At 42.9% G+C, this 14,113-nt stretch overlaps 4 non-coding genes across 4 annotated transcripts; all 4 read left to right on the forward strand.

Moving 5' to 3' along the window:
- Positions 1-211: 211 nt before the first annotated feature.
- Positions 212-283, forward strand: trnap-ugg (transfer RNA proline (anticodon UGG)). Its single transcript has one exon. It is a non-coding gene; the product is annotated as a tRNA-Pro (tRNA).
- Positions 284-910: 627 nt separating this feature from the next.
- Positions 911-982, forward strand: trnap-ugg (transfer RNA proline (anticodon UGG)). The gene has a single exon. It is a non-coding gene; the product is annotated as a tRNA-Pro (tRNA).
- Positions 983-1,457: 475 nt separating this feature from the next.
- Positions 1,458-1,529, forward strand: trnap-cgg (transfer RNA proline (anticodon CGG)). Its single transcript has one exon. It is a non-coding gene; the product is annotated as a tRNA-Pro (tRNA).
- A 702-nt stretch (positions 1,530-2,231) lies between these two features.
- Positions 2,232-2,303, forward strand: trnap-ugg (transfer RNA proline (anticodon UGG)). The gene has a single exon. It is a non-coding gene; the product is annotated as a tRNA-Pro (tRNA).
- Positions 2,304-14,113: the final 11,810 nt, after the last annotated feature.

A 14,113-nucleotide genomic window follows, 5' to 3' on the forward strand; every position in this document is an offset into this window, starting at 1 on the left:
TTCTGAATGTTGAGTTTATTTTTCAGTTGGTTTATATCGCTGTCACTTTGCATCTGTCAAATGCACTGTGATGATGTTAGCTGGCATTTAGCTCTGTGTGTTCTTATGGAAGATTGACTGCTGACTGTCAGGATCCTCGCTGCTGCAGCCAGTCACCAGCGAGCCGTCTTCATGTTGCACGAAATCATCTTGGAAATGACCTTCTCCGTGTGGCTCGTTGGTCTAGGGGTATGATTCTCGCTTTGGGTGCGAGAGGTCCCGGGTTCAAATCCCGGACGAGCCCGCCTGCTAAGGTCCTCTCAGGTGACCTCTGTCAGTTGAGTTGTTTGGTTGCATCAGTGTTCACAGTTAAAAGCTGTCTTTGGTTACAGTGCTGTTTGAACATCTGCTGTAGATATTAAAATAATAATTTGTATATTTCTTAATTCACAAAAAAACACATCTGTACTTCCTAATCCTCAATAATTATGTGAGAATTATGAATATGCAAATTGGCAATGACCCTGAGAGATACCCACCCCGCCTTCCCTGAATGGTGCTGTGTCCAAATGGTGACTTTATATCTCAAATGGTTTATATCGCTAATCGTTATATCGGTTATTTTCTTATGTTGTTTAAATTGTTCATATTTCTATTTTTTTTTCTATATTCCTTGTTTATAGTGTTTATATTGCTTGTTGCTATTTATTATCTGTTTATACTGTAAATTATGCTTCATATTTTGCTATCCACTTTGCTGCTGTAATGCTTGAAATTTCCTCACTGTGGGACTAATAAAGGAATATCTTATCTTACAGTATCTTAAGTGCACTGTAACGTTAGCTAGCTCTGTGAACTGTGAACTGTAACATTAGCTAGCGTTTGGCTCTGTAGTCGTCCATTAGGTAGATGGAGATTGCTTTCTCTGTGTGGCTCGTTGGTCTAGGGGTATGATTCTCGCTTTGGGTGCGAGAGGTCCCGGGTTCAAATCCCGGACGAGCCCACCCGCTAACAACCGTGTTGTTGAGCTCTGGCCTTTGAGGTGTTTGACTGCAGGGAATAGACCTGCATCATAGTTGAAAGTGCTGTAAAAATGTCCTCTCCAGATGTGACTCCATCTAAAGCCTCAGAATAATTTGTGGTTAGTGAGGAGTTTTATGTGTTTAATTTACAAAAAATGTTTAATAAACTGCTCAAATGACTTGAAAGCACCTTTAAGACACCCACCCTCCCCTCAAATCGTCAGTTTATTTTTCAGGTTGTTTATATCGCTGTGAGTTTGCATTTGTCCTAGTGCACTATAACGTTAGCTAACACTTTGCTTTGTAACATTAGCTAGCATTGTGTCATAACTGTAATGTTAGCTAGTATTGTACGTTGTAAGGTTAGCTTACATTTTACTTTGTAACTTAGCTAGTTTTACAGAAGCTCGTTGAGCTTTGCTGCTAAATATTAGCGTCTCCTCACCTTCTCCATGTGGCTCGTTGGTCTAGGGGTATGATTCTCGCTTCGGGTGCGAGAGGTCCCGGGTTCAAATCCCGGACGAGCCCACCAGCTAAGACTGCTTGAGGGCAGCTCCAGCCTTTAAACACAGATGGACCTGTGTTAATGTCTGTAGTTTGATTATAACTTCAGTTATAATTTGATTATAGTGTTTCCTACAAATGTGAATCTAAATGTGTGTATTAAGTGATTTGTCATTGTAAACTACAGCACCTCTACTTCCTGCTTCTGAGTCAGAGCTGCCAAGCGTCACGTAGTTTGACCCATTCTCACACCACACGCCACACTTCACATTTCTCACGCTTATATTTCCCCATTCAATACTCTATATTTATTTTTTTCATGATAATAAACTTTGGTCCTCGAGGCTTGCCGTAGTTCAAGTAACTCTGATTGACTGACCGAGATAACCAATCCCAGACTAATCCATCAAGTTCGGCAGTCTGTATGCGCGGTACACCTGTCAGATCTGGCAGACCTGATGCCGGCCGGCACCGGCCGCAGCACTGCACAGTGTGTGGCCACCCGGTCAGGTCAGGTGTACCGGATCTGCCAGGTGCCGCTCCGGCTGTCAGTTTGACGCATTCTGAAGGAGGAAGTTACCTCCGAAACTGTCAAGGTAAATAAACATCCATGTCTGATTAAAAGGAACAAAAACGCCTTTTAGTTAAAAGGAAGACATGATGAATGTATTTGGACTGTATGTTAGTAACCAGCCGACATTCATTAAATACAGTTTGTCTTTATGTGGCTCGTTGGTCTAGGGGTATGATTCTCGCTTTGGGTGCGAGAGGTCCCGGGTTCAAATCCCGGACGAGCCCTGACCTTATGGAGCTTCACTTCTCATGATGCTCTACCAAAGGGATCGGGGTTGCTCTTTCACTCGATGTGTTTATAGTCTCTTCATTCCTGTGGTTTGTGAAATGCAACAGAAACAGAGAGCCAGTTTAAAGGAATAAGAGAAAGCCGCTTAGCACAGGTGGATCTCTGCTGGAGAAACCTGATCAGTGGCCCATGGAAACCCTTTAACGCATTTCTGAACATCTTGTGCAGCGCAAGAGAGCAGATCAACAAACACAGTAACACACAAAGTGTACAACACCGCGAGAAAGAAACCTTCACCGCCTGCTCCGTGTGCTCATCAGGGAATGCTTGATCATTTTATGCGAATGTGACCTCCGATGAAAATAGAAGAAAATGAAAAACTTGCTTCTCTTCCCAGTGCAGAAATGGCGAGCTGTCTGACCGCCTGCTGCCCATGCTGAAGGGTAAAATGTAAAATGTAGTGACGTTTAAATAAAAACTAAGAGGAACTGTTTGTTTCAGAGAGTTAAATTCTTGCTGCATTAACCCGCAGGAAGGTTTTTTTTTTTTTTTTTTTTTAATGTTGTAGCTCCACGTCCTGCTGTCTGGTTTCCTCTCCAACATGCAGCTCATCTGATGTTCTGCATGGAGAAGCTTCTTCTGCAGAGGAACTCCACACTGCAAAAACTCAAAATCTTACCAAGAATATTTGTCTTATTTCTAGTCAAAATATCTCATTACACTTAAAATAAGACATGATCACCTAAGAAATAACTTGTTTATAGACAAATTTGTTTATAGACAAAAGTGAAAATTCACTTGAAACAAGTGAAAATTGTCTAAAAACAAGTTATTTCTTAGGTGATCATGTCTTATTTTAAGTGTAATGAGATATTTTGACTAGAAATAAGACAAATATTCTTGGTAAGATTTTGAGTTTTTGCAGTGCAGCCGTCAGGTAAATGCACAGCAGGAGAAAGTGCCAGATCTCCCTCTGAGATGTAGAAAGTAAAACGACAGAAGCTCAGACCTGGACTGAAGTTCAGGACTGCAGGAGGTGGACTGAGTTTAATCCAAATTTTTTATCTCAAAACTGAAAATTAATTGTATTTTGTGTATTTTGTAGGAAATAGGTCAAAGGTCACATATAAACATACTCCACTTTGATGAGTCATTTAATGAAGGTTTGAGTTTTCTAAACTTGTTTCTGACATAAGAGATAATCCCACTTGTTGCCAGTGCTAATCAGCTGTTTCCACAATTTTCTCTTTTTTCTGATTGTTTCTGATCCTTATTGTTCTTAATACTTTTTATCTCCTTGTCAATTCCTACATTTTTTAGCTTTGTCATTTTTTTTTTTTACCTTGTTTTTAACTGAAATAATAATGCATTTTCCATTATTGCGATTTGATATTGGTTGTTGCTCTGTGTATTGCACTGTTGGAAATGAGGTTTTAGGTAAATAAATCAGAATCAGAAATCCTTCAGTGATCCTCGGGGGGAAATCGAAGTGAATGAGATGATGGATGAATGAATGAATGAATCAAGTGTCATTCTCTTGATCCCAGAGGCTGATCTGATTTATTCTGCCTGGTTTCAACACCTTTACACCCGTTCCCAGAAAAAAAAAAAAAAAAAAAAAAAAAATCAAGTGAAACTGCTTTGGAACCAAGTGGGATTATCTCATCCCACAGGTGGATTTTTGACCTGGATTGGAAAAAAAAAAAAAAAAAAAACAAGATTTGAACTGAAGATGATACAATTTTTTTTTTTTTTTGCAGTGTGTCTAAGCTGTGGTGATATATTTGGAAGATTTTTTTTGCAGTGTGCAGACTGAGCTGGTTATGAAATACAAGGAGAGGGTGGTGGAGGGCGAGAGAGGAGCGGTGGCAACAGGGAGAGAGAGAGAGAGAGAGGGAGAGGGAAAGGGAGAGCGAGCCTTGAGGGAATGGCCCCGGCCCCTCCTCGCCCTCCTCCTCCTCCTCCTCCTCCTCCCTGGACCCTCGCCATCTGCCACAGCTGTCGTTCGCCCCAACCGCCACTCTAATTGACAATGAACCCAAAGGCGCGGTGATAATTGCGGCTGGCCGCTCGGCAACTTCAGCGGGTTTCAATTCCTCCCTTTCAGGATTCATCAAGCCCCATCTGCTGCCGGTGGAGTCTGGCATCTGCACCTCCTCCTCCTCCTCCTCTTCCTCCTCCTCCTCCTCCACAGGCCTACTGGGGCTTTTGTATTGGGTGCTTATTAGTGAGCTGGCCTGTAACCCGCAGAGGTTAAACCCACCCAGAGCAGAGGGACTCCAGGGCAAACTGTGTTTGTTCAGTCACAGATAAAAGACTCCTTGTGGCTTTCTCGTTTTCTTTCTGCCCCCCTTTTTCTTTCCTCCTGTTTCTTGCTTTTCCTTTTTTTCCTCCTTCCGTCTCTTCCTTGCTTGATTTCTTTCCAAACAATCTCCATGTTATCACATTTAGTCTCATCTTCAGTGCAAAAAAAAAAAGAAGGTAAAAGGCAAAAAATCTGCCTGTGGGATGAGATAATCCCATGTGTTTCCAATGCACTTGTTTCAGGATTTTTTCTCTGGGAACATGAAGGATAAATGTGTTGAAACAAGGCAGAATGAGGCAGATCAGCCACCGGGATCAAGAAAATGACTCTTGATTTCACAAAAATTCTGGAAACAAGATGATATAGCATTGGAAACAAGTGGGATTATCTCATCCCACTGGCAGTTTTTTTTCAGTTGTTTGGGGGAAAACAAGATTCAAACCCTGATTCCTTGCCTGAGGACTTGTTAAGGTGGACACAAGTGAGAATTCATGTAAAATGTATTTTAAGTAAAAGTTTAAAAGTTCATCCGTTCATAACAGAAATGAATTAGAGTGAGTAAGCAGTCATACGTAACGATAATACAACAAAATCTGACAAGGATTACAGTTTAAGGTTTAAGATTTTTTTCCTCTGTCTTTGGTCAGATTTCATCTTTTGCTGCCTCCTCGTTTTCTTTTCCTCCTTTTTCTTTCCTCCTCCTTTTTTTCCTCCTCCTTTTTTCTTAAATTTAAGGTAAACGTCAAAAAAATCTGCCAACGGGATGAGATAATCCCACTTGTTTTCACTTCAGTTTCACTTGTTTCAGGATTTTTTGTTTTTCTGGGAACGAGATTAAATCTGTTGAAGCGATCCAGAATGAGGCAGATCAGCCGCTAGGATCAAGAAAATGACTCTTGATTCTGAGAAAATTCTGGAAACAAGTTGATCACTGTTGGAAACAAGTGGGATTATCTCATCCCGCTGGTGGATTTTTGATATTATTGAACAAACTTCATCTTTATTAAATGACGGTTAAAGTGAATTTTCTTTGAAGTGAGTTTGCACGCAGCCTTTCCTATAAAATCCGAGTGTGAAATTTTTTTTGAGATAAAAATTTAGATTAAACTCACTCAATTTCCTGCAGTCAGTCGAACAAGTGGGATTATCTCATCCCAGTGGAAGATTTTTGCACCTCGTCTGAAGAAAGACAAGATTCGATTCGAGTGGTTTTATTTGTCTAAACAGCAAAACACTCACAGACATGAGGGAGAACTAATGTAAAGTGTGTTTAAGTAAAAGTTTAAAAGTTCATCCATTCATAAGAGAGATAAATTAGATCGAGTAAGCAGCCATACGTGATGATAACACAACAAAATCTGACAGGGATTACAGCAGGTTTAGGATTTTTTTTCATCTTTTGCTGCAACATAAAAAAAAAAAACAAACATAAAATCTGCAGCAGGCTCAGTTCTGCGGCCCTCCTCCTCTTTCATGCTCCGCTTTTCTTTTCTTCTCTTTTCTCCCAGGGCCATAAAGGAAAGAAAAGAGGAGAAGAGGAGGAGGAGGAGGAGGAGGAGGAGGAGGAGGGCGAGCGTGTCGTGTGTCGCGGCCCGTCGGGGTTCAGATGGACGAAGGAGGGAGTTTTGTTTCCCAAAGCTGCTTTTCTGCTGCTGAGGCTCCTGCTGCTCGGCCACGTTTGGCAGCCGCCGCTCTCAGCTGCTCCTGCTTCCTGCCCACACACACACACACACACACACACACACACACACACGCACACACACACACACTTAGTCACACGCTTACACACTCCACTTTTACACTGATCATCACGGTCTCCTCCACGTCTTCCCTTCTGCTTCATGAGAAGCGAAAGTCTCGGCCGACACGGTGACGTCCTGCTGCTCCACGGCAGGGAGGAGGAAAGAAAACAAAACAAAAAAAAAAAATGTTGAAAATTTACAAGAAAAAAACCTCTGAGATTAAAGTGGTAAATTCACTAGAAAAAAACTCAAAAATTCAGAGATTATAAACTCACAAATTTGCAAAAAAAAAAATTCTGAGATTAAAGTTGTAAATTTTTGAGAACAAATGAAATAAATAAAAATAAAATAAAAACTAAATAAAGTAAATTTACAAATTTAATCTCAGAGAATATTTCACTTTTTTTTTCTTATAAATTTATGACTTTAATCTGAGACATGGTGAGTCACGGGTTCCTCGGTTCCCCGGTGGTGTTGTTGTCGTGAACAGGACTTGAATGCAGGTTCTCCGAGGCTCTCTGTGCTGAAAGGAAGCCTGAGAGGTCAGAGGTCAGAGGTCAGAGGTCAGCAGCTGGAGGAGACTCGCCGTTTTGCTCAAGGACACGTTGGCAGGCTGGGAGCGAGGCTGCATGGTCCTGTGAAGAACCAGCAGCTACAACAGAACCACTTCATTCAAGTGGATGGTTCCTCACGGTTCCTGTACGGGGTTCCTCACTGAACCACTCGGCTCCACCAAGAACGATTCTGATAAGAACCTTTTTTTTTTTTTTTAAGTTCACTGAGGAACCTTTCCACCACCTCATTAAAAAATGTTTGTTTTTTTTATTTTATTTATTTTTTTTAAGTTCTTTAAAAACTGGTGGTCTGAGAGGTTCTTTGTGGAATCAGAGGTGGTTCTCCTACAGTGACTTTATGAAGAACTGTTTCGGTTCTGGTTGGCATCTTTACTTTTCCTTGAAGACACGACACTGAGCTGCTCCTCCCATGCATCTTACGTCTCCTCTCCTCTTTAAAGAACCATCGCTGGTTCCTCAGGGGACTGTTTTTATGGCTCTATGAGGCATTATTGAGCCATTTAGAAAACTGGTTCCTTAAAGAACCGCGGTCTGAAAGGTGCTTTTAGATCAGACTGAACAAAAGAGTGAGTGTCCAGCTGTCCGAGTCTTTTCCCCTCCGACAGGCTCCAGACTCTGTGGAGAAACACTGACAGCTTCTCGTTTTGATCGTTTTGCTCGATTAAAAGTGTGTGTGTGTGTGTGTGTGTGTGTGTGTGTGTTGGCATATTGTGGCGCAGGATCTGGCTTGTCTGTCCGGTCGAACCCCACAGCCGCTCTGCGTTTGGACGCCGAGCGCTGAGTCACCAGCAGACGACAGACCGGCGGGCGGAGAGCGCCGCCGCCCTCGCCAGCCGCCCTCGCCAGCCGCCCTCGCCAGCCGCTCCGCAGAGTCCAGCCCACAGACGAGACGGCAATATGTCGCCTCCGTCGAGAGGCTGAGCGGAGGAACCGTCCTGAAACCCCCCGTCTCCGTCTCCGTCTCCGTCCGGCAGCCTGACCTCTGCGTCCTCCGGCTGCTCGAGGTGATGTTGCGTCCAGATGTTTCCAGCGGCCTGACATCAGGAAATGTCTCAGGAGCCAGAACGAAGCCACGCCTTCTTTCTGGAGCCGCCATTTTCCACCGACGACCAACAACAGGAACAGAACGTGGACCAGAATGCACTGCTGCGGCCTCCATAGACCATGACTGATTTGCTAATAAGATAAAAATAGTAATACATTGAGTAAGGTATGAAAAAGGAGAAAATTTATTTAAAAAAAAAAAAAAAGCAGATCTGACAGTGAAGACGATCCAAGGAGGGATTATTTTTTCTCTCTCTGTGTGTGGATCTGAAAACTAATATGAATCCCCTTTTCCCGACTTCCCCAGACTGAGACCAGATGTTGGACACCATGTCCACCTCTGGACGTCCAGTGGTTCAGTTCCTATGGGTAGCATCTCCTGTTAGCTTAGCATAAAGACTTGAAGTCTATGGGAGTCGTTAGCCTGGCTCTGTGAAAGAGAAAAAATAAACTTCACAGCAGCTCTGAAGCTGTCTGAGTTACACAGGGGATCATGTGGAGTTGAAATAAAACGAATTTTTTTACAATAAGAGTGTTTTGAGGAGAAGTCAGATGCTGCAGTGCATGGTTGAATCAAAAAATCAGAGTTACAGGGCTGATTTTGCCTGCAGGCCAGGACTTTCACCACGTGTCTTATACAAACGCAGCAATAAAATCGTCTTTATTGTTAAACTTTTCGCCTTTCTTGTGGAACCTGCAGCTTCCGTCCAGCGTTACACCTGACACGGCGGCACACCAGACAGGTGCACAGGTGTGGTTCACTGCTGTCGGAGGTTTTGTCGTGTTTCCGGCGTCAGACTGACTCTCAACAGGCGACTTGAGACCGTCCTGCACCCCCTGCTGGCATGAAAAGACAAGACGTCCGGTTCTCGCAGAGTTTTTTTTACAGCACGCCGCGTTTCATGACGATCCATCATCGTTTCATCTTTAAAAGTACACCACCAGCTTTAGCTTTACAAAACAAAACAGACCTGCCGCCTGCCTTAACAGTATAAATATTACATCTGCGTCTGACTTTATAGTGTGAATAATATAAAGGCAGAAGTAGAGAGAGTTAGATCAGTCATGTTGTAAAAGTGTGTGATCGGTGGGGGGAGGGGAAGCCTCAGCGGACAGAGGAACAGCCTCCCTGCCCCAAATCCAGCAGAAACTCCCCCCTCACGCTAACGGAGAGGGAGCGGCTCCCATGGAGAGACGTGCTGCTGGGAAAAAAGCGAGAGAGTGGGGGCGGGGGGCGTTCGACAGCTTGGTTTGTGTCTGTTCCTTTTGAAAAGCCCAGCTGCTCTGCTCTCAGGCTGCACGGCCGACAGCCTGCAGACACGCCGCTCCTGCAGCAGGAAGCCGCCGGGAACAGGCCGGGACACCGAGCCGCACGACGAGCAAACACACTGACGGAGAAGGTGTCGTACACAACATTTATATCATACGATTCAGCTGCTGCGCTTACATGGAGCCTAATACTCCACTAACAGGCAGAATAACAGCCCAATCAGCCAAATCAATAAAAATGCCTCACGGAACCGCCTCAATCAGAGGAGACCAGCTCAATCTGAATCATCAGAAATCAGAGATCTTATTGATCCCTGAGGGGAAACTGGGTCAGCTGCAATTGCTCAATTCTCCAAAGTATAATTAACTTATAAGAGAATAGAAAAAAAAACTGTAGTAAAAAAAAGTATAAAGTATAAATTTTTTTAGAACCATAATGTTCTGTATAATGTGTAAGTTGTATCAAAAACATGTGCATAATGTGCATTCATTCTCAAAATGTGCATTAATCCTACAAAATATTACAGCACATACAGAAATAAGAAACTGAGCATATGTTAAAAAAAAAAAAAAGTATACCTATATAGCCTACATCTTATATACACAGGAGGTATATATGTAATAAACGTTTTTGTATGGAACTTTACAAAACATAGTTACCAAAGTGCTTTGCATAACAAGTGAAAATGATAATACACATTGTCAAAATAAGAACTTAAACGTAAAAGTAATAAAATGTGGAACATCGGCCCTGAAAAGACAAAGCGTACAATAAATCCAGTAAAAAATATAAATAATATAAAGTCACGCATTAAAACAGTAAAATGTTGGTACTAAAAGATGGATGAGAAACAACAATTTGCTATTTTAAAGTAATATTTGAGGAGTGAGTTAAAAGAAGATTTGGAGTTTGCTGATCTGAGTTCCTCCAGAAGGTCGGGGCATGTCGGATTTTAAAAGTAGTAAAGTTAGTAAACGGGGACGGGACTGATGTCATCTTATCGCTTCGAAATTGTTCAGAGTTTTGCAGCTGCCTTTTGAATGAGCCCAAGTCAGGAGCCTTTTCAATGTCTGCTTGAAGTATGAATGTATGAATTTATTTTAGTTATGTTCCTCAGCTGCAAGAACCATGAACGTATGACATGGTCATATGTCATGTGGAAGCTCAGCTGCTGTCATCCTGTGTTCCTGCTGCTCGGCGTAGAACCACAGAGAACCTGACAAACTGCTGTGGTTCCACCGCTTCCTGCCTGATGAACGACTGAAGAGACACCGGAGAGAGAAAATCCAGAGGGACGTCGGGCATCGGTGGCAGCAGTGAGTGTTTTGTTTCGTCTTTACGCCGTGCAGCCTGGAACACAGCAGGGTGACTTAAAGGTGAGGCGAGCTGACCACGATTGTTTTTCAGCTCACAGGTTAGGGTGCGGTGGCCAAACAACAGGACATTTGGTGACATGAAGCATTTAGTACCAGAGAGACGGTCCATAACCTCAGAAAGTGTCTGTGTCGCCGCCAGATAGTGAGACGTAAAGCTGTGTATCGTCTGCATAGCAGTGGACATTAATATCAAACCTGTGGATTACCCGACCCAAGGAAAGCTCATAACAAACCAACCAGCCAGGGTTCATTTTTACAGTCTGATGGACGACCTGAAGGGGGCGCCACCACTGGACAACATGACTTAACATAGATTGTATTTCTATTATATTTATATAATAGCATTGTATCCTGATTTAAAGCTTTGGGGCATGTAAACACATGTTTTATCAGATCAGTTTATTCAGTCTCCATGGAAACAGTGAAGCTGGAATCTCTAATCAGAATTATTTCAATCAGGATGAGCTCAAACAGCTGCGGTTACTTGGACGATATTTGTGGACAAAACTTTTTCTGGGACAAAAACTAAACAAATGAGACGTTTTTGTCCAAAAAAAATAAAAATGAGGAAAATGTCAGAATTAAAACAGCAACTGTCCTCAGTTTGCATGATGTGGACCGCTCTGTGTATAAAAGCCACTAACAAATAATTTAATATGGGATTTACAGAGAAATAAAGATAAGTGATTCAGTTGAATTGACTACGACTAAATTTGACTGTTTTTGTCAACAAACAGATGAAAAACAGTGAAATTCAAACAACAAAATGTGACTACTATCACAATTGGCTGGCAAAATTAACATGCATACAATTTAACAGAGCGAAAGTGAAAGTGATTTTTTTTCCATCAAGCACTAATAGTTATGGACATCAAAAATCTGTTGTGCTGCAGGTAAAATCTGGTGGAAAGTGAGTCATCTTTGAATTTAAATTGTGAAAATTATTAAAAATATATATTATAAGGTCTGCTTCCCACCAGAATCAAAATAAAGATTTGTGCTGTGTTACTCAGACAGATGAACGTCTCCTGTTCATTCAGGTGTTTTAATGTCTGCTGCAGACACTGGGACACACACACACACACACACACGCACACACGCACACACCGCCTCCCTCCACTCATGTCAGCTGATAATTTCCACCTGATATTCCATCTCCCGGCGGCCGAGCGGATGCAGATTACCTTTTAACCTTTCTCTTTCGTTCCTTTTCCCTCGTTGCTGATTGGTTAATTATCGACGAGCGCGGCTTCCAGTCGCCGGCGTCCGGCTGCAGAAATGGAATCGGACAGCCAAATCCATCACCTGCTCATCTGGCAACCTGGACGCCATTACAGCCGTGACAGATCCTGTTTGGAGCCTGTCGCCGTCGATCCGGCCGGCCGCCGTCAGCCGCCGCCGCCCGCCGCGCTCCACACGACACCTCTCTGATTATTTTGCCGGGCGGACGGGTTTTGATGGAAAATCGGCGCCTGGGGTTTGTGTTTGTAATGTGTGCAGTGTTTTCAACTCAAAGGAGGATGGAGACAGGAGGAGAGACAGACAAGAAGGAGAGAGAGACAGGAGGAGAGACAGACAGGAAGTGGTTTGATGGTGACAGTGGGCGTGGACGGGTGGAGACATTTACCTTCCAAAACTCATAACCATAACCGCCTCTGTCCCGCACAGCGCTGCAAAGGGGTGGACAATTTCCGGTAAATTTCCAAAAACTTTCCATTCCAAATATTGGAAACTTGTTGGAAACCTTCCATGGGAATAAACGGGAATATATGGGAATTAATGGGAATTGACTGGAAATTTGGGCCAATTTATACAAACTGTATCATATACAAACCTGAATATAAACATTTAGTTTTGTCATAAGCAGACGAGTGTGCAAACTAATACAAAATTTAAAAAAAATGACTCTTTTTTTTTTGTTGGCACATGTATGCAATGTGATGTCTCTTCTGCCGAGAAAATCTTTTCATAAAAACTTCACAAAAAAAATGACATTTTTGACTTAGAACTTCAATCCATTCTTTAATAGAATAAAAAACATGAATGTTAAACAAAATAAAAATATTCCCTGTGACCTGCCAACCAAGAAAGTCCCAGAAAAAAATGTAAAAATGAAAATGAAAATGTAATTAAAAAATAAAAAGAGTAATGAAATAAAACCAAGGCATTCTCTGTCAAGCCTCTGTATTTTTGCACTGCAGGGTACAAATTCACCTGCATTTGCATTTAATCTGGTTGTTTTAATCCAGATTATGCTGCATTTTTAAAAAATTTTTTAAGGTCAAATGAGCTAAATAGTAAAAGTGTATTTCAGCCTGAAACACTGTTGAGGTGTGTGGAGCGCTGACTTTCCCCCCACTGCCCTGCTGCTGGAAAGCTGTGGCAAAATATACTAATTTTCCTGTGGTGTTCCTCAAGGTCTTGGTGTCCTAATGTGGGATTTTGGAGGATTTTTTAAATTAATTTTCAAGTGGTCAAAAAGGTTCAGTTTTGCACCAAATCTGTGTGTCAACCCAGAAACTGGTGCAGCAGCTGATGAGACACATGAGGCTCCATCGTAATGTCAGTTTACTTTATTAGTTTATTTGTCAGGGACCATATCTGAGCCAGAGTCAACTAATTAGCTAATTTGCATCTGCAGTCACAATTAACACACACACACACACACACACACACACACACAACACCTTCATATAAAGTATACATAACACACCGCGTCGTGCAGCGGCCTGGGCCTCGTTAACGAGCTGCCTTAACGAGGTCAGAGGTGTTTCCTGAAGCTTCGGGTTCAGCCAAACGCCTTCGCCTCGACACAAACTGCAAACCGCAAATCCACGGCTTTGATCCGGGGGCCGGCCTCCACACCGGGCTGTGAGTGTTAATTAACAACGGTCCGCTGTCCCTGAACGCACCACGACGAGTCGACACTCTCTGCTGATTCACGGCCCGGGACCGAGCCTCCGCCTTCCCGCCGCCGCAGGAAGAAAAATGAATAAATGTGTTTTTGTTTGGACGCCGGCGCCTGCGTGCTGACTGAGCCTCATGTCTCTGGAAACCCGTTAAAACCCCCGGAGACGACTTGAAGAAATCCATGAGCAGAGAGGCAGCGGGGAAGAAATAAGCATTCATTTTGTCACTGCTGACAAACGTAGTGTGTGTGTGTGTGTGTGTGTGTGTGTGTGTGTGTGTGTTGGGGAAAGTCCTTGCAGCGCAGATTAGCTGTGAAAAACGACCTCAGAGTATGAAGTGTGTATCAGGTTGAGGTAAATGAACAGGATAAACTCTAAACAGACACCGCTGCTCGCCAATTTCACCAGGACGGGAGTTTGTTTTCACCTCATTCTGTTTGTTTGTTACCTCCAAAAGTTGTTGAAGATCCCATGAAACAACTGAGAGAATCCCCATGGACTCTTACTGTGTTGGTTTGATGTATTTCCTGTTGAAACAGGAGGTTTGGGCGGGGCACGGTGCAGGGAAGGATCCTTCACAAGTGC

The sequence above is a fragment of the Myripristis murdjan genome, chromosome 24, assembly GCF_902150065.1.
Source record: "Myripristis murdjan chromosome 24, fMyrMur1.1, whole genome shotgun sequence".
Classification (NCBI taxonomy): Eukaryota; Metazoa; Chordata; class Actinopteri; order Holocentriformes; family Holocentridae; genus Myripristis; species Myripristis murdjan.